Source organism: Xenopus laevis, chromosome 4L (genome assembly GCF_017654675.1).
Source record: "Xenopus laevis strain J_2021 chromosome 4L, Xenopus_laevis_v10.1, whole genome shotgun sequence".
Taxonomy (NCBI): domain Eukaryota; kingdom Metazoa; phylum Chordata; class Amphibia; order Anura; family Pipidae; genus Xenopus; species Xenopus laevis.
The window spans coordinates 30,444,968-30,465,410 of record NC_054377.1 but is presented as its reverse complement, the minus strand read 5'-3'; the positions used below and the strand labels follow the sequence as shown (position 1 = coordinate 30,465,410).

The 20,443-nt window shown below is 40.9% G+C and overlaps 1 protein-coding gene across 2 annotated transcripts in view; it reads right to left on the bottom strand.

The window, feature by feature from the left end:
- prkd3.L (protein kinase D3 L homeolog) overlaps positions 1–16,827 on the bottom strand; it is a 48,922-nt gene extending 32,095 nt beyond the window's left edge. The window contains exons 1-2 of one of the 2 annotated variants that reach the window (XM_041590046.1): positions 16,427–16,827; positions 9,191–9,509 (exon numbers count right to left, since the gene is read on the bottom strand). The gene's annotated coding sequence lies outside the window, so the exon portion shown is untranslated. The remainder of the gene's footprint in view (positions 1–9,190; positions 9,510–16,426) is intronic. The other variant, XM_018257713.2, reaches the window with a different exon arrangement.
- Positions 16,828–20,443: the final 3,616 nt, after the last annotated feature.

Here is a 20,443-nt window from a genome sequence, read left to right as displayed (position 1 = left end):
TTATATAATTTCACTAGAGTGGATATTTAATTTATCTGTTTCAGAATTTATTATTTAATTTATTATTATTTAATTTAATTATTTTTTACAGTTGTTTTATACTAAAGACTAATTTTTGAGTTTACCTCAAAGTAAATTTGTTTTCTAGCTGAAACCAATACACTCATGCAAATGTGTATGACTTCTACACATTCAGTTATCTCAGTTGTTCTGACTTTTGTATCTGGGATTCAGTGTGACAATGACAACAGGTGGCTCTGATAGTTATCTCATTTTTTAGAGTATTTCTGAGAACAAAAGCCTTTCTGGAAGACCTAGATGTTTTTAATAAAACCCAGCTCTGTTTGAGGATACAGTCTATAGCGGATATAGTTGTAAAGACAAATCCAATACATATAGTATCCAGAATGCTCAGGGCCTGGGGTTTTCTGGATAAGGGATTTTCCATAGTTTGTATCATCAGACCTTAAAGTGCATATTTATCAAGGGTCAAATTTTGAATTGAAAAAATTTTGAAATTCGAATTCAAAAAGACCAACTGAAATTAAGTATTTTTTGGTCGAATAGGTCACTTTTTTAACGAATAGGTCCATATTTGGCCGAATTCGAATCATACTAATCGAAGGAATAGTGCATTCGATCGAATTAGTTTTTAAGTTTTTCTCAAAAAAAACTGTGATTTTTCAAAGTCCACCAATTGACTCCAAATAGGTTCTAGGAGGTCCCCCATAGGCTAAAACAGCAATTCGCCAGTTTTTAGATGGTGAATGGTCAAAGTTGAATTTTTAAAGAGACAGTACATGATACATTTTGATATTGAATTTTTTTAAAATTCGAATCGAATTTGGACTATTCCCTAGTCGAAGTACACATAAATAGCTCGAAATTCTAAATTTTTTCATTCGAAATTTCACCTCGACCTTTGATAAATCTGCCCATAAGTCTGCTAAACATCATTTAAACATTAAAGGGATCATGTCATGGTTTTTATTGTGTCATTTTTTTTTCTGCAAATAATTCACTCTAACATATAAAATTTTATTCCTGAACCAACAGTGTATTTTTTTAGTTGTAATATTGGTGTGTAGGCAGTCATCTCAGGTCATTTTGCCTGGTTATGTGCTTTCAGAAAGAACCAGCACTTCATGATGGAACTGCTTTCAGTTAAACTGTTATTTCTCCTGCTCAACATAACTGGAGTGAGACTTGGATTTTTACTGCTGAGTGCTATTCTCATATCTACCAGGGAGCTGCTATCTTGTGTCAGGGAGTTGTTATCTGTTTACCTTCCCATTGTTCTGCTGATGGGCTGCTGGGGGGGGGGAGAGATGGGTGATATCACTCCAACTTGCAGTGCAGCAGTAAAGTGTGACTACGGTTAATCTGAGCACAAGTCACATGACTCAGGGACCTGGGAAATTGACAATATGTCTAGCCCTATGTCAGATTTCAAAATTAAAATTAAATTGTTTGCTCTTTTGAAAAATGGATTTCAGTGCAGAATTCTGCTGGAGCAGCACTATTAACTGATGTATTTTGAAAAAATCATGTTTTCTTATGACAGAATCCCTTCAAACACAATAGGATTGTTTTGTCACCAATATGGTTCTTACCATCAAAAACAAGGTACTGTTTTTTTATTACAGACAAAAAGATAATCACATTTAAAAAATAGAATTATTTGCTTAAGATGACCTCCCATGATTTGGAGCTTTCTGGATAATCGGTTCACGATAATGGATCCTATACCTGTAATACATATTGCTTAAAGTTTCTCTAATTAGAGGTAAAGCAATTTAAATGCATGCCTTTTGTGTTATTTCATATTTAATCTATTTTATGTAGCCACAAGTTTTGTTCTTCCAATAATATGCCAAGAGGGAATAGCTACATGCCACATAAGCCTAAAACTTTGCTCATGTTTTTTTTATCTTTAATCTGTTCATTGAGGTAATAATAATACCCTTATATTTCTTAAACCAGTTTGCCAATAAACATTTGCTAAAAAATATAACAGTCTTTTGCTCTTTCACTTGGGTTGCTCCCTCCCTGGTATAAAAGTATTTCCAGATGTCTGGATTAATTACATTATTATCAGGATGTGAAACATAAAAGATTTATGTGTATATTACAATGTGCATTCTGACAAAACATAAACTATCTGTATGCTTAAGACTGTAAAATGTATGGGGTAGAGGCCTCCTCTCACTTGTTTCTTTCAATAGCTAGTGCTTAAACTGAGATGCATGTTTATTATTTATTTTCTAACTGGCACTGTTGTCAGCACTATATAATTTTTTGTAATCTAATGGAGATTAGAGTGAAAAATCAAGTTATGTATGAAAAGCAATTCTACCTCTTAAAGACTTTTATTGCTTTGAATAATAATCATCACAGTATGGAATTTTGTAGCCTCAACAATTATAGCTGATTTAAGAATTATCTTAAAAGCTTATTGATCAAACTTGCCCCTACTTTTGGCAAATGTTTTAATACAAATGGCTTGGTAAATCTTGCATACACATATATGTATTTTTATTTTTGATCAAAATGTTTATTGGCCCTTTAATGCACATGTAAACAATGTTTATGTATTTTTAAAACTTGTATGGCCAGGCTGCATTGATCAGATTATCCTGTTGACATTTGACCTTCCACACTTGCCAAAGATGACATTGCCAGACAAGATTTTAATTTTGGAACATTCAACTGCAAATAAATGGGCTCTTATAAAGTGCCTCCAACTAGCCAGTACTGGGTCCCAATAGGCCAACCATTTTGCTCAGTATTTTGAATCTTAAGGTGGCCATAGACGCACAGATAATATCGTACGAAACTAATATTCGGTGTGTGTATGGTGGGAAAAGAGCCGACCGATATCGGCAGAAGACTTGAATATCGGTCGGCTCGCCGATCAGGCTGGACGGAAAATTTTGATCGGGTGCCTTTGACATCACCATTGTTAGTGCTGAATCATCAGCTACTGGTAGAATTCTATTGTTTCGTCCTGTATATCTACCTGTATATCGGACGACTACACGTGTGTATTTAAACGAACGATCTTTCTTGGAAAGTCGTAATTGTTAAGTCTATGGCCACCTTTACAACTAAAAGAGAAAAAGAGATAGATATATATATATATATATATATATATATAGTGGTTAATATAGCTCCTGTTGTTCAGTACAAGTATGTTATAACTCACCAAGTTATGTGATCATATATTACCTTCGGTCATCAGACTTCAGCATTCCATATACTATGTCGCAATGAAACAAAGTATGTACTTAGGGGTTTTTAAAGATGCTGAGTTTCAATCTTCCATCTGTTTTATATCACAGACGTGCCCATCCGACCAATTACACTGTGTCATTCCATTGTATCACATAAATATTCGGCAGTGCATTGTGGCAATGGAGATTCATGTAACCATGTTGCAAAACCTGGTTGGTTTCTCTGACAATCTTTTACCAATGCTAGGTAATGAATGCAAAATGCTCTCCACCTTCAATTGTCCCAGTACCAGACTCCCCTCCCCTACTTTCTACAAGTGTTGGTGCCTCTAGTGACTTCCACACATCCAATAAGCCTTCCCTAGAATCCAATTCACTTTCATGCACAAATCCTAACACCAATCTCCCATCCCCCTGTTCTCTTTAGGTTTCACTGATTTTTCTGCTTCCCCCCATCATCCCCCAACATCTGACCTGCTTCACCGTCAGTTCTTGGCACCTTTACTGTATAACTCAATTCAGAATGTGTAATTTATAATGTATAAACGCTTATATACGCTATGTTGTATATTGAAAAAGCCATACCAATTTCTCTGCCTTTAAAGGAGAACTAAAGCTTAACTGAAGATGTAGGCTAGAAATGTTGTACATTATGTTCTGGGATTCTGTACCAGCTCAATGCAACCACAAAGATGCCCCAGTAGCTCTCCATTTTCTTTTCTGTTGATTCAATGCACATGCTCTGTGCTGCTGTCACTTACTGAGCTTTGGGACCAATGCACAATATATTGTACATATAGAGTATAACTGTCACAATATAAGGCTTATTAGTAATCAATACAGATTATTGGTAAACGGCAGCACAGAAACCAGATCAACTAGCATCAGATTTTAATAATCAGCCCTGTAGCATCATCTTATATTACAGGCCAGACTCATTTTATGCTTTATAATTTGCGATGACCCCTAAGTTTAGCTTCTCAACAGCTGCTTAGAGCCCACTGAGTATGTGAGTGTCGCAGATACTTTCCAAGATGGTGACCTGCATCATTGCTGCTATTGAGAAGCTGATGAAACTTTAGGCTGGTGCAATGAGTTCATTATATAAAATATGACATTTTTAGACGTTAATTTTTAGGGTTTAGTTCTCCTTTAAGTGTTCTCTAAAAACTAATTGAATAGAGAAATTTGTATACACGGAATAGTTACCTGATATTTGCAAAGCTTATATGCAATGCTCACATCACTCACTTTACTGACTACTAAAAATGCTCAATTGTCTTAATACCCTTCTCCTTTAAGACCCAATCTCTATTGGGCAGGGCTTATTTACTTTCTGTATCAATTGGTATTTATATATATGTTCTATTGTTGGAAAATTGTTAATAATAATAATTGTAATATGCAATTGTCGAATATACATTTATTTCATTAAAGGGGTTGTTCACCTTTGAGTTACCTTTTAGTATGAAGTAAAAAGTAATATTCTGAGACAATTTGAAATGTATAACCTATGTTTTCAGATTGAGTCAGTGACCCCCTTTTGAAAGCTGGAAATAGTCGCAAGAAGAAGGTATCTATTTTAAAAAAATGATAAGATATTAAAAAATGAAGACCAATTGAAACATTTCTTAGAATTGGCCATTCTATAAAATACTAAACGCTAACTAAGGTGAGTCATCCCTTTAATTCCACATAAAGTTCAAATAACATTGTAAATATAATTGCAATCAAAGCCAGTGTTTATTTATCCCTTTCAGTTCTCTGGGTCTGACATTTGAAACAAATGTAGCAGAAGTTGTTTTCCATCAATCAGCAGGCTTCTGCTAACCTGATACAGGCAGTGGCGTAACTATAGAGGAAGCAGACCCCGTGGTCACTGGGGAGCCTGGGAAAAGGGGGGGGCCTGGGTTTCCTCTATAGTGTTCAAATCCTCCCTGCCGGGGGGGCATTGTGCTCTTGCTACACCCCTGGATACAGGAGTGCAGTCAATATAAACAGCCTGACTGCTACTGCTTTCAATAGCAATTCCATTTGAAAATAACTTTAAAATCACAAATTTCAAATACAAAATCACATGTTTTGGAAGGTTACTTAGAAATACATGTTTTTTATTGCGCATAAATAAAAAACAGTTTTGGTTGGAGTTTCCACTTTTTTGGACATCTAATTTGTTCTGAGCATTTTCCATAATTACATATATAATTACATATATGCAACATCTATTCAGCAGTGACGTCAGCAATTGGTTTTATACAAGATCTGTTACTTTTGCCCCTGCTGAATATAGCTGCAACACTTGTGTTTCTGAATACAGTGGAGGAGAAACCATACATATGTGATGTATATACATGTGTTTGCAAAGCAGTCCTATTAGTAGAGAGATTCATACTGTACCAACAGGAGCAGACATTGATGACATTGATGCCAAACACAGAAAACATATGACATGATCCTTTTTTTATGAAAAGTTAAAATATTGATATCAAACCTTAAGGGGGTTGTTCACCTTCCAAACACTTTTTTCAGTTGTTTTCAGATTGTTCACCAAAAATAAATATTTCTGGTCAATTACTTTTCATTTTTTACCGGTTTTCCCAAATCTAAGTTTAAAGTTTCAGTCTGGCAGCTCAGTAATTCAGGCGCAAACTCTAAACTGCTACAGTTTTGCAACTTTTACTTGATACATTTCTCAGCCGCATCTCTGGAGAATTCGCAACTATTGTATCAATTCTAACAGCTGCCTTTAATGAAACCCAGAGATTCTGCCTAGCATGGACAAAGATAAGAAATGTATGAACTAAAAGTATTAATTGAGAACAGTTTACAGGGTCGGCGACTCCCCTTCCAGAGCTGGTTTAGAAGGTGAAAAATTTAACTTTACACTTCAATATTAGAAAAACGATCACACTTAGAAAATAGAAAGTAGTTGTAAAAGGTATTTGTTTCTGTTGAACTGTCTGAAACCAACTTGAACTGAAAAAAGTGTTGGAAGGTGAACAACCCCTTTAAAAAACTGAGGAGGGACCTCTATTGTCACAGTTGCAGCTTTATGAAAGGAATTTAAGTAAATCTGAAGTTTATAACACTACATTACTAAACAACTCGCTTTCAGGCACAACGGCAAGTTGTGTTTTAGTTGTTATTTCCTATTTAAGAAACTAGGAAAAGTGAAACCACGGTTTATAAAAAAAAAAAAAGAAAATAAACACTGCAGGTAGGAACAGGGGAGCTGATGCCATGAGGCCAGTTGAAAAACTCCAAACAATCTGCCAGGGGCCTCAAAACCCCTCTCCTGGTAACTCTAAGACATGAATTTCCATTTTTTAAATTGGAAATTTCACTTCTAGTGCAATAATGCATTAGTGATGCATCCCCCCAACCTCCTCTGGTGCAGAAAAGGTAAGTGCTGGGGGGCAAGGAGGGGCATCATCACTAATGCAGAAAGTGCACTAAAATCACCACTGGGAAGAAAGAAAAAGTTATATAAGGATATGCTGAATAATACAGGGAAAAACATTAAAGGGATACTGTCATTGGAAAAAAATGCATCATTTAATAGTGCTGCTCCAGCAGAATTCTGCACTGAAATCTGTTTCTCAAAAGAGCAAACAGATTTTTTTTATATTTAATTATGAAATCTGACATGGGGCTAGACATATTGTCAGTCAGGTTCCCAGCTGCCCTCAGTTTATGTGACTTGTGCTCTGATAAACTTCAGTCAATCTTTACTGCTTACTGCAAGTTGGAGTGATATCACCCCCCCCCCAGCAGCCTAACAACAGAATAATGGGAAGGTAACCAGATAACAGGTCCCTAACACAAGATAACAGCTGCCTGGTAGATCTAAGAACGGCACTCAATAGTAAAATCCAGGTCCCACTGCGATGCATCAGTTACATTGAGTAAGAGAAACAACAGCCTGCCAGAAAGCAGTTCCATCCTAAAGCGCTGGCTCTTTCTGAAAGCACATGACTAGAAAAAATGACCTGAGATGGCTGCCTACACACCAATATTACAACATAAAACTGGTTCAGGTTTATATTGTAGAGTGAATTATATGCAGTGTAATTAACAACTACATCATTTTAAATAAAAAACAATGCACTTGCTGGTTCAGGAATGATTTTTTTATATTGTAGAGTGAATTATTTGCAATGTGAACAGTGTAATTTAGAAATAACAACTACATCATAAAAATCATGACAGAATCCCTTTAAAGTGCACTCTAGGAAAAACATTACAGTGTGTGTATATGGTCCTATAAAACTTACTTGCAGCTGCATTTGAAAACAGTATCTGCCTTTTGCTTTCTGCACTCGCAGTTCTGACTCCTGAAACTATGTAGAAGTCAACTCTCTTCTAGCCAAGACAGGGGCAACCACTAGGGCTAGGGTTGCCAACTGGCCGGTAAAAATGATGGTTGATCCCAATGTTATTAATAGGGAAAAAAGATAAATATATAGGAAAGCCATTTTTTTTTCCAGAAAAGGTGGCAACTAGGGCAGAAAGCATGAATTAACAGACAGATATGACAGACAAAACTGTATTTCTGGATTCACTTTGCCTTTAAATGCCCCCATACACGGGCCGATAAAAGCTGCTGACAGACCAAGTCGGCAGCTTATTGGCCCTTATGTGGGGCCATCCGACAGGCTACCCCGATCGAAATCTGGCCAAAAGTCAGGCAGATCTTGATCGGGCAGGTTAAAAAGTCCCGTCGGATTGCGGCCGCATCTGTGCGTCTATGCCAGGGGTGCCCAAACTTTTTGCAACGAGGGCCGGATTTGGTGAGGTGAAAATGTGTGGGGGCCAACCATTCAGCCCATTAACATTAAATTGAACCTTAATATTACTGCTATGGGATTCCTGATCGCACTGTGCTGGGGGGCCTTTATTATTATTAATTTCATGATGGAGGGCTGGTGTAAATTTGAAAATGGGCCGCACATTGGACATAACTGGTCTATGCGGACCGCCTGTATTGGATCCATTCTGATCTGATCGTTGGGCCCTAGGGCCCAAGATCATATCAGCCCAATATCGCCCACCTCAATGTGAGCATATCAGGGATAGATCCAATAATGTAACTAGCGGGGGGCGGGCCCTGGTGCGGGACGCATGCGAGCTGCCGGGGGCCCTGGTAGTTCCGCCACTGGATAGATCCGTTCATTTGGCAACATCGCCAAACGGGCAGATACGTCTATAGCCACTTTATGCTATACATAGTGAATAAAGTACCCCCTCTTGTAAATTATAAGGATATTATAAGTTACCGAGGAGTTTCATGACCATATAAAAACACAAGGTAACTTCTAATATCCTCATATTTTGCAACTTTTTACTTTATTTATTATAATACACCAGTTTCAGTGAGTCATGTGACAGAAATGACATCAGAACTCGCCTAACTGATGACATCAGAACTCACCGTTTATAAGGATATAATGGACAAGATATTCATGGCTTTTGTGTATTATTAAGTTAGTACTGCTACTGGTAACCCATAGAATCGAATTAAGTACACAAGTAAAATCAGAAAAGGTAGACAGCAGCACCTCTGCATGTAAAATTCATGATGTAAAACGAATGTAAAATTGATGAGGTAAGACTATTACAAAAATGTGCAACTACAGAAAGTGTACCCAGGGCAGATGAAAGCGAGGAAGGGCTAGGAGGAAAAGGGAAATAAAAAAAAGAATATTGGAAAATAAGAAAACACAAGAATAAGTTCTCAATAGAGGGGTCGGGGTAAATTGGAAGAACACTGCAGCACAGATTAGATAGAGAAGTCAGAGAGAGAAAAAATTCAAGGAAGGGGCTGACACACTAAAGAGATGCGGGTTCGTTTTGGAAAATGACGAGAAAACCTGAGAAACAGCAAGGGGAACAAACCACTAGCGCTGTGCCGGAGGGGCAATTGAGCCCTCACACCTGACAGGGCAGGTCTTATTTACCTATTATAAGTGACACCTTCATTTTCCTGCTGATTCCCGTCCGGACCTCTCACAGTTTCCTTACTTGAGTTTTTCGATCGGGCTTTCTGCGCGAACTATTTTCAGTGACAGGAAACTGAAGTGCTGCTCCGAGCTGCCCCGCCCTCCCCCTGCCTCCTTGCTTCTCCAGTGTGTGTGTGTCTCGCCTCCAGAAAGGGCTGAATGTCGCTAACTTTCCTATATGCAGATAAAAGGAGTCACTGAAGTGTAGGTTTCTTCTCTGCTGAAAGGACCGGACAGCTTTCCCTTCTGTAGCCTTCAGAACGACCTGGGGAACGTGCTGTGTTGTGGTGGGGAAGAATGAGCACAATTACCATGTCCATTTTACAAAAAATGTCAGTTTATGAAAGTTTCAGCACATTTGTGCAATGATTTATGTGTCATAACAGTTTTGCTAATGAAAGTGAATTGCCCTTTAAGGCCAGGGCGCACGCTCAGATTCGGGGAGATTAGTCACCTGGGGACAAATCTTCTCAGATTCGGGGGCGACTAATCCCCCCGAACTGCCTCCTGCCCGCTAGAATGTAAATCACAGGAGGGATGGCACTCCGAGCACTTCGTTTTCCGAAGTCGCCCGAAGTTTCCTCGTGAGGCACCCCGAATCTGAGCGTGTGCCCTGACCCTTAATCTGCTAGTCTCAGTTCTCCCAAGAGACTTGCTTATATTACAATTGTATCTTTGCTTATCGTAAATTGTTACAAAATATCCAAGTGCAACTTTGTATCTTTTTCTGGAATCAGTGCAGGAGATCAAAGAAAAATAAAAAGTTGGGACATTTCAGTAAGAAACTTGAGATAGTGGGCTGAGCTGTCAAAACCAGGTCTGTCCAGCAGAAAACTGGACAGTTGGGAGGTATGCCGGCACCCAAAATGTATCCAAGTTTTTCCATTCCATATACTACTTCTGCACCAGCCTCTGGTTCCAAGACAGGAAATATGTGGGAGGAGAGGACTTCACCAGTCTAACCTTCAATGGATGCCCAAATTTCAACCTACACTGGCCTCACCCACGGGTTTCATGGTAAACCAGCACATCGCTAACCCACACTTGGAGAGAGAGTTTCTGGTGAGGGCGGTCATTTTGGGGTGTATAATGTGCATGAGTGAGTTCCTTTTCTTGCTTTTAAGGAGAATTCAACCCTTTAAGGAAAAAAACCCGTACCCCCCACCCCGCGTAGACCCCCCTTCTCCCCTCTGCCTAACTGCCCCCCCCCCATACTTTATACTTACCCCTCGGCGCAGAGTCTGGCATTGGAGTTCCACTGAGCCATCTTCCAGGTCTTCGGCAAGCTGAGTGGGAGATCGGCATGTTGGCGCATGTGCAGTTGGAGCAATTTGCCGGCTTGCTACAACTGCACATGTGCCAAAACTCCCGAAAATTGCTGAAGCACCGGAAGAAGACACGAAAACCCGGAAGATGGCTGTGTGGAACTCTGATGCCAGAATCTGTGCCAAGGGGTAAGTATAAAGTATGGGGCATTTCCCCGGGGGGCAGTTAGGCTGGGGGAGGGGGGTCTCCGTGGGGTAGGGGGTACGGGTTTTTTTCTTAAAGGGTTGAATTCTCCTTTAAGCGTGTGAAATAGGATCAGTCAAAGTCTCATCTTATCCTACATCACATGCATGCACATAATGAGTGAGCTGGGACACTCTGTTAGCACTCAACGCCTGTTGTGAAAACATTTTTTAATGTTATAGGTGCCCTTCAAGGTGACCATGCATGGATAGGCCTGGTACACTCTCCATGACCTACAAGAGGCCACAGATAGTATTTCCATCTTTCTGTTGTTCCGTTCATGCATAGAACATTAATGATTGAATTGACTGGAAGCCAGAATGTACATCAAAATATGATATTTTCAAATCAGCCCAATTCCTGAACTGACCAATATTCATATTGATAGGCCACTACAGACAGACCAATAATTGTACTTCTTGTATTACCAGTTTTAGAAAGAACCTAGAAGTGAATTATAGCCATTCAAGGACAGGAGTAGTGGAAACCCTGTTTGAAATGTTTCAGGTTTTTTAAGCTAACAAGCTGCAAAGTAGTTTAAGCTTGCTTTGGCCAAAAGGTTGTTCTCGTTCCTCAATCTTTGTTTAATACTGTGTATTTAAGGCTTCTTAAATAATAATATATTTATTATACATTTTGGCATGTCATGTATGGTATGAGTGGCATGCTTACTTGCATTTAAGGACAAGCCTCGTGTAATGCATGCATGTAACCATTCAGATCAAAGTCTTACCAGTTAGATCAAATAAAGTAGTTAAAGAACAGATCAGCCAAAGCTAGTGACAGTCTCCCACTGAAAATCGTACGATCGGCAATACACGCAGAGATATTATCGGCAGCCGACAGAAATTTTCTAACCTGTCCGATCGACCAAACGACCGATCTCTGCCGGACGAAAAATGACGTGACTCCACACACGAATCCTCGTCTTTCATTCTTTGCGTCTATGGCCATCTTAAGGCCACTGCCTAAATATAACCCCCCCTCCCCCCACCGGGGCCTTTTACATCTCAGCTACTGTATAGTTCCCACCATATACAACTCCATGGGCCCACCATTCCTAGTGTGTAAATTCAGAGTTGTGCAACTGCCATGTTTGGTCACATCACAACATGCAGTGTCTGATGCCCTGCTCAGACATAGGAGCATGCACACTGAAGGGCAAGGACTAGGAGCCAGATTATTATTATACAAAAGAGCAAACAGATTTTTTTTATATTTAATTATGAAATCTGACATGGGGCTAGACATATTGTCGGTCAGGTTCCCAGCTGCCCTCAGTTTATATGACTTGTACTCTGATAAACTTCAGTCAATCTTTACTGCTTACTGCAAGTTGGAGTGATATCACCCCCCCCAGCAGCCTGTTTAAGAAACTAGGAAAAGTGAAACCACGGTTTATAAAAAAAAAAAAAGAAAATAAACACTGCAGGTAGGAACAGGGGAGCTGATGCCATGAGGCCAGTTGAAAAACTCCAAACAATCTGCCAGGGGCCTCAAAACCCCTCTCCTGGTAACTCTAAGACATGAATTTCCATTTTTTAAATTGGAAATTTCACTTCTAATGCAATAATGCATTAGTGATGCATCCCCCCAACCTCCTCTGGTGCAGAAAAGGTAAGTGCTGGGGGGCAAGGAGGGGCATCATCACTAATGCAGAAAGTGCACTAAAATCACCACTGGGAAGAAAGAAAAAGTTATATAAGGATATGCTGAATAATACAGGGAAAAACATTAAAGGGAAACTGTCATTGGAAAAAAATGCATCATTTAATCTGTTTCTCAAAAGAGCAAACAGATTTTTTTTATATTTAATTATGAAATCTGACATGGGGCTAGACATATTGTCAGTCAGGTTCCCAGCTGCCCTCAGTTTATGTGACTTGTGCTCTGATAAACTTCAGTCAATCTTTACTGCTTACTGCAAGTTGGAGTGATATCACCCCCCCCCCCAGCAGCCTAACAACAGAATAATGGGAAGGTAACCAGATAACAGGTCCCTAACACAAGATAACAGCTGCCTGGTAGATCTAAGAACGGCACTCAATAGTAAAATCCAGGTCCCACTGCGATGCATCAATTACATTGAGTAAGAGAAACAACAGCCTGCCAGAAAGCAGTTCCATCCTAAAGCGCTGGCTCTTTCTGAAAGCACATGACTAGAAAAAATGACCTGAGATGGCTGCCTACACACCAATATTACAACATAAAACTGGTTCAGGTTTATATTGTATAGTGAATTATATGTAGCGTAATTAACAACTACATAATTTTAAATAAAAAAAATGCACTTGCTGGTTCAGGAATGATTTTTTTATATTGTAGAGTGAATTATTTGCAATGTGAACAGTGTAATTTAGAAATAACAACTACATCATAAAAATCATGACAGAATCCCTTTAAAGTGCACTCTAGGAAAAACATTACAGTGTATATGGTCCTATAAAACTTACTTGCAGCTGCATTTGAAAACAGTATCTGCCTTTTGCTTTCTGCACTCACTGACTCCTGAAACTATGTAGAAGTCAACTCTCTTCTAGCCAAGATAGATCTGTTAACCAGCTGGCTTCTACCACAGAGGGGCAACCACTAGGGCTAGGGTTGCCAACTGGCCGGTAAAAATGATGGTTGATCCCAATGTTATTAATAGGGAAAAAAGATAAATATATAGGAAAGCCATTTTTTTTTCCAGAAAAGGTGGCAACTAGGGCAGAAAGCATGAATTAACAGACAGATATGACAGACAAAACTGTATTTCTGGATTCACTTTGCCTTTAAATGCCCCCATACACGGGCCGATAAAAGCTGCTGACAGACCAAGTCGGCAGCTTATTGGCCCTTATGTGGGGCCATCCGACAGGCTACCCCGATCGAAATCTGGCCGAAAGTTGGGCAGATCTTGATCGGGCAGGTTAAAAAGTCCCGTCGGATTGCGGCCGCATCTGTGCGTCTATGCCAGGGGTGCCCAAACCTTTTGCAATGAGGGCCGGATTTGGTGAGGTGAAAATGTGTGGGGGCCAACCATTCAGCCCATTAACATTAAATTGAACCTTAATATTACTGCTATGGGATTCCTGATCACACTGTGCTGGGGGGCCTTTATTATTATTAATTTCATGATGGAGGGCCGGTGTAAATTTGAAAATGGGCCGCACATTGGACATGACTGGTCTATGCGGTCCCACGATCCGACCGCCTGTATTGGATCCATTCTGATCTGATCGTTGGGCCCTAGGGCCCACGATCATATCAGCCCAATATCGCCCACCTCAATGTGGGCATATCAGGGATAGATCCAATAATGTAACTAGAGGGGGGGGCCCTGGTGCGGGACGCATGCGAGCTGCCGGGGGCCCCCGGTAGTTCCGCCACTGGATAGATCTGTTCATTTGGCAACATCGCCAAACGGGCAGATACGTCTATGGCCACGTTATGCTATACATAGTGAATAAAGTACCCCCTCTTGTAAATTATAAGGATATTATAAGTTACCGAGGAGTTTCATGACCATATAAAAACACAAGGTAACTTCTAATATCCTCATATTTTGCAACTTTTTACTTTATTTATTATAATACACCAGTTTCAGTGAGTCATGTGACAGAAATGACATCAGAACTCGCCTAACTGATGACATCAGAACTCACCGTTTATAAGGATATAATGGACAAGCAGGCCCGGACTGACCATATGTTTGTTCTGGCATTTGCCCGAGGGGCTGCTTCATATTTTCTTTAAGTGGGCTGCTCCGATAAAACCTTTTCTTTTCACTGCATACACAGCGGGCTCTAGGACCGCTCCTCCAATCTATGTCCCACTGTGGCTCCGCCCCTCCCACTGCTCTCGTGCTGCTGCTGCCGTGCCGTGTATGTGTCCCAGCACAGTCAGAATTGAGTTTGTGTAAGTAGACTTCCTCTATCGAGTGGGAAAGCAGTAGGGATGGTGCAGTGTGCTGGTGGGTGTCAGATGAGTTGGGGACAGTGTCATTTGGTCCCATTGTACAGTGGGGGCGGGGCTAAACTGTGCTGTTGAGGACATGGGGCTGCTGGAATACACAGAGGAGATTCACTACACGTGAGCTTTCTACCTGCCCTGATTGTGCTACATCCCTTTGTGCCTCTACACTCCCCACACACAGGCTCTTCTAATAGATTAAGTGTAGCATCTCCCTGACATTTCAGTATAGAGATCCAGAACTCTGGCAATGAAATAGTGTTAGGTACTACAGTTTCCCAACTTCAATCTATTGATAATCTTTTAGACCCACACTGTACCTATACTTTAATTGTGTGCACATTTGTGAAAGGTTGTTTCATTTGTCTATTGTGCTTAACCATTTGTATATGTTTTGGAAAGGATAAGCACTAGTTGTGGGCAGCAGTGTTTTTATAATTGACCAAACGAAGCAATTTGATAGGGATTATTACTTCAGACTAAAATTATTCCAGAGTTGTGAAGCTCAGTTCAGCAAAATGTACAGAGATATTCCATAAAACTATGGCAGCATAGGTATTCCCTGTACTAAGCACAATTCAGCAGGAACAGACCCTAAATTTGCTCATAGTCTGTACAGAGAGATCCCATAAAACTATGGCAGCATAGATATTCCCCTGTACTAAGCACAATTCAGCAGGAACAGTCCCTAAATTTGCCCATAGTCTGTACAGAGAGATCCCATAAAACTATGGCAGCATAGGTATTCCCTGTACTAAGCACAATTCAGCAGGAACAGTCCCCTAAAATGTACCATAACATTATGGCATAGTAATTCCCCATTTTTGAGGTGACTCTGATAAACGTGGGTCTGCACCTGTAAGTGGACACAGGTGGGCTTTGTTCAGTTTATTTTTGTGTTTTGTGAGGCGGGGTCATTTGAGACATTGCATTTAATTCCATTAATTATAAATAAGACTATAGTGTTAATGTTGCTTTACTGTAATGTAGGGAATAATAGAAGTCTGAGGGGTTCTGTGACCATATAAAGGCACAAGGCTGCAGGATCTTTAACATATTTTACATGAATTACACTTGAGTCAGAAAGGCAGCTCTTTATGTAAATATTTTTTTGCAGTTTTACCCCAATAAATGAGTGGATGTGTACAAGACCATTGCGTCTTTACATGTGGGCTGCTTTGATTTTTTTGCCCGGGCTGCTTTTTACCCCCAGTCCGGCCCTGTGGACAAGATATTCATGGCTTTTGTGTATTATTAAGTTAGTACTGCTACTGGGAACCCATAGAATCGAATTAAGTACACAAGTAAAATCAGAAAAGGTAGACAGCAGCACCTCTGCATGTAAAATTCATGATGTAAAACGAATGTAAAATTGATGAGGTAAGACTATTACAAAAAGATGCAACTACAGAAAGTGTACCCAGGGCAGATGAAAGCGAGGAAGGGCTAGGAGGAAAAGGGAAATAAAAAAAAGAATTTTGGAAAATAAGAGAACACAAGAATAAGTTTTCAATAGAGGGGTCGGGGTAAATTGGAAGAACACTGCAGCACAGATTAGATAGAGAAGTCAGAGAGGGAAAAAATTCAAGGAAGGGGCTGACACACTAAAGAGATGCTGGTTCGTTTTGGAAAATGACGAGAAAACCTGAGAAACAGCAAGGGGAACAAACAACTAGCGCTGTGCGGAGGGGCAATTGAGCCCTCACACCTGACAGGGCAGGTCTTATTTACCTATTATAAGTGACACCTTCGTTTTCCTGCTGATTCCCGTCCGGACCTCTCACAGTTTCCTTACTTCAGTTTTTCGATCGGGCTTTCTGCGCAAACTATTTTCAGAGACAGGAAACTGAAGTGCTGCTCCGAGCTGCCCCGCCCTCCCCCTGCCTCCTTGCTTCTCCAGTGTGTGTGTGTCTCGCCTCCAGAAAGGGCTGAATGTCGCTAACTTTCCTATATGCAGATAAAAGGAGTCACTGAAGTGTAGGTTTCTTCTCTGCTGAAAGGACCGGACAGCTTTCCCTTCTGTAGCCTTCAGAACGACCTGGGGAACGTGCTGTGTTGTGGTGGGGAAGAATGAGCACAATTACCATGTCCATTTTACAAAAAATGTCAGCTTATGAAAGTTTCAACACATTTGTGCAATGATTTATGTGTCATAACAGTTTTGCTAATGAAAGTGAATTGCCCTTTAAGGCCAGGGCGCATGCTCAGATTCGGGGAGATTAGTCACCCGGGGACAAATCTTCTCAGATTCGGGGGCGACTAATCCCCCCGAACTGCCTCCTGCCCGCTAGAATGTAAATCACAGGTGGGATGGCACTCGGAGCACTTCGTTTTCCGAAGTCGCCCGAAGTTTCCTCGTGAGGCACCCCGAATCTGAGCGTGTGCCCTGACCCTTAATATGCTAGTCTCAGTTCTCCCAAGAGACTTGCTTATATTACAATTGTATCTTTGCTTATCGTAAATTGTTACAAAATATCCAAGTGCAACTTTGTATCTTTTTCTGGAATCAGTGCAGGAGATCAGAGAAAAATAAAAATTTGGGACATTTCAGTAAGAAACTTGAGATAGTGGGCTGAGCTGTCAAAACCAGGTCTGTCCAGCAGAAAACTGGACAGTTGGGAGGTATGCCGGCACCCAAAATGTATCCAAGTTTTTCCATTCCATATACTACTTCTGCACCAGCCTCTGGTTCCAAGACAGGAAATATGTGGGAGGAGAGGACTTCACCAGTCTAACCTTCAATGGGTGCCCAAATTTCAACCTACACTGGCCTCACCCACGGGTTTCATGGTAAACCAGCACATCGCTAATCCACACTTGGAGAGAGAGTTTCTGGTGAGGGCGGTCATTTTGGGGTGTATAATTTGCATGAGTGAGTTCCTTTTCTTGCTTTTAAGGAGAATTCAACCCTTTAAGGAAAAAAACCCGTACCCCCCACCCCACGTAGACCCCCCTTCTCCCCTCAGCCTAACTGCCCCCCTCCCGGGAAATGCCCCATACTTTATACTTACCCCTCGGCGCAGATTCTGGCATTGGAGTTCCACTGAGCCATCTTCCAGGTCTTCGGCAAGCTGAGTGGGAGATCAGCATGTTGGCGCATGTGCAGTTGGAGCAATTTGCCGGCTTGCTACAACTGCACATGTGCCAAAACTCCCGAAAATTGCTGAAGCACCGGAAGAAGACACGAAAACCCGGAAGATGGCTGCGTGGAACTCTGATGCCAGAATCTGTGCCAAGGGGTAAGTATAAAGTATGGGGCATTTCCCCGGGGGGCAGTTAGGCTGGGGGAGGGGGGTCTCCGTGGGGTAGGGGGTACGGGTTTTTTTCTTAAAGGGTTGAATTCTCCTTTAAGCGTGTGAAAAAGGATCAAAGTCTCATCTTATCCTACATCACATGCATGCACATAATGAGTGAGCTGGGACACTCTGTTAGCACTCAACGCCTGTTGTGAAAACATTTTTTAATGTTATAGGTGCCCTTCAAGGTGACCATGCATGGATAGGCCTGGTACACTCTCCATGACCTACAAGAGGCCACAGATAGTATTTCCATCTTTCTGTTGTTCCGTTCATGCATAGAACATTAATGATCGAATTGACTGGAAGCCAGAATGTACATCAAAATATGATATTTTCAAATCAAATTCCTGAACTGACCAATATTCATATTGATAGGCCACTACAGACAGACCAATAATTGTACTTCTTGTATTACCAGTTTTAGAAAGAACCTAGAAGTGAATTATAGCCATTCAAGGACAGGAGTAGTGGAAACCCTGTTTGAAATGTTTCAGGTTTTTTAAGCTAACAAGCTGCAAAGTAGTTTAAGCTTGCTTTAGCCAAAAAGTTGTTCTCGTTCCTCAATCTTTGTTTAATACTGTGTATTTAAGGCTTCTTAAATAATAATATATTTATTATACACTTTGGCATGTCATGTATGGTATGAGTGGCATGCTTACTTGCATTTAAGGACAAGCCTTGTGTAATGCATGCATGTCCCTGGTAATTATTTACAGATGTTGACAACTAAGGATAATGTCTCCAGTGTGTTCTGTAGGATAAGGAAAAAAAAGTATACAAGAGGCTTCCTTTCTCTAGCTTTAACTCCTTACGTTCAGACTTTTGGGTTCAAACCTGTAAAAGTTGGAAACACTACAAAGTCTGCGGTTTGAGCCCAAACACTCACTGACAGATATTTCTTAAAGTCTTTGAGTTTTTCACAATCGATCCAATGACTGATATACATATGTTACAAAAGGCAGAACAATATAAGGGGCACTCAATGATCCTGTGCACTGTCGGACTGGCCCACCAGGATGCCAGGAAAACTCCTGATGTGCCCAGGTGTCAGTTGGCCCTCATGCTGTTAAACATTTGGCACATTTCATGGTCATTCTTTATTGTTATGAGAACAAAAAGGCTAAATACGTGGAATAATAGATTATAGTATTATAGTATGTAAAGAAAACAGACTAGGAAAATAGCGGTTGAGTGTGGAGAGGAAGAATAATAGTACTGAAAGTGGGCCCTTGGTCTAAGGTTTTTTGGTGGACCCCTGGTGTCTCAGTCCGACACGGATCCTGTGCACTACAGTGTGCATTTTGGGCATCCTAAATACTTGATCTCCATGTGTGTGTTGCCTTTACACCAGGGCAGCCATCAGGGGGGGACAGGGGGGAGAGTTGTAGGGGGCCCAGAGGGTAAGGGGGCCCAGCCACGCCACCCTTACTTGATTAGCTGGGCCCCCCATCTTTCTGAGAGCTGCTGACTTCAGGAAGGCATGGGCGTTTAAGGGGCCCCTGGCCACCAATTCTCTTATAATGTGGGGGGGGGGGCCCTGGCCACCAATTTTGGCCACCAATTTTTTTTCTCATGTGGGGTCCTAGCCACCAATATTTTTTAATGGGGGGGCCCTGGCCACAAATGTTTTTTTATGGGGGGCCCTGACCACCAATATCTTTTTATTTTTTATTAACATGTGGGAACCCTAGCCACCAATATTTTTTTTGTTTGTTGTGTGGTGGGGGGCGAAACCTGTAGGTGGGGCTTGCGGTGGGCGCAGCCCAGGGGGCCCAGGAAATTTTGTCGTATGGGGCCCTGTGATTTCTGATGGCGGTCCTGCTTTACACAACTAATTCTCTGTTCTTTCCAGTCCTTTCCAGCCTAGCCCTGTGTCACTCAGCTGTCACCAGACCTTATTGCTCGCATTTCTAAAGCATCCACTTGGATAATTGAGTTGATCTAAAGTAAAGGAGGATGAGGCAGATATGAGAGATTATGGGGAAGGTGCAAAAATAGAGCTAAGAGTCAGGACCAATAGCAGACAGTACTAAGACAGGCAGGATCCTATCCAGTGCTGGTAAAATTTAATGTAATGTATGTGTTTTGGATATGGATGCTAGATTAGGGTTCCCATCAGTTTCCATTTCAGGGGGATAGTGATAGTGGAGAAAAGTGTCCCCATACATGGTATTGCCCAACAATTATGCTGTAGGTAGCTGCACGGCAATGCTAAAATAAAACATGCTACATACATACATATTTTGTTTTTTATTAAATTGAACTTTGCAGGTGTCACTTTGAGTTGGTTTTTGGTAACCTTGAGTTAGATTGTATCACTCAGTGATAATTCTATATTTCACAAGTGGAGCTGCCAAACCTCACACCTTTTTATTATACTCATATGCCAGATCTTGACAATTACAAACAAACCTCCAAAAAGCCCCCTTCAATGACCCCAGTTTCATAG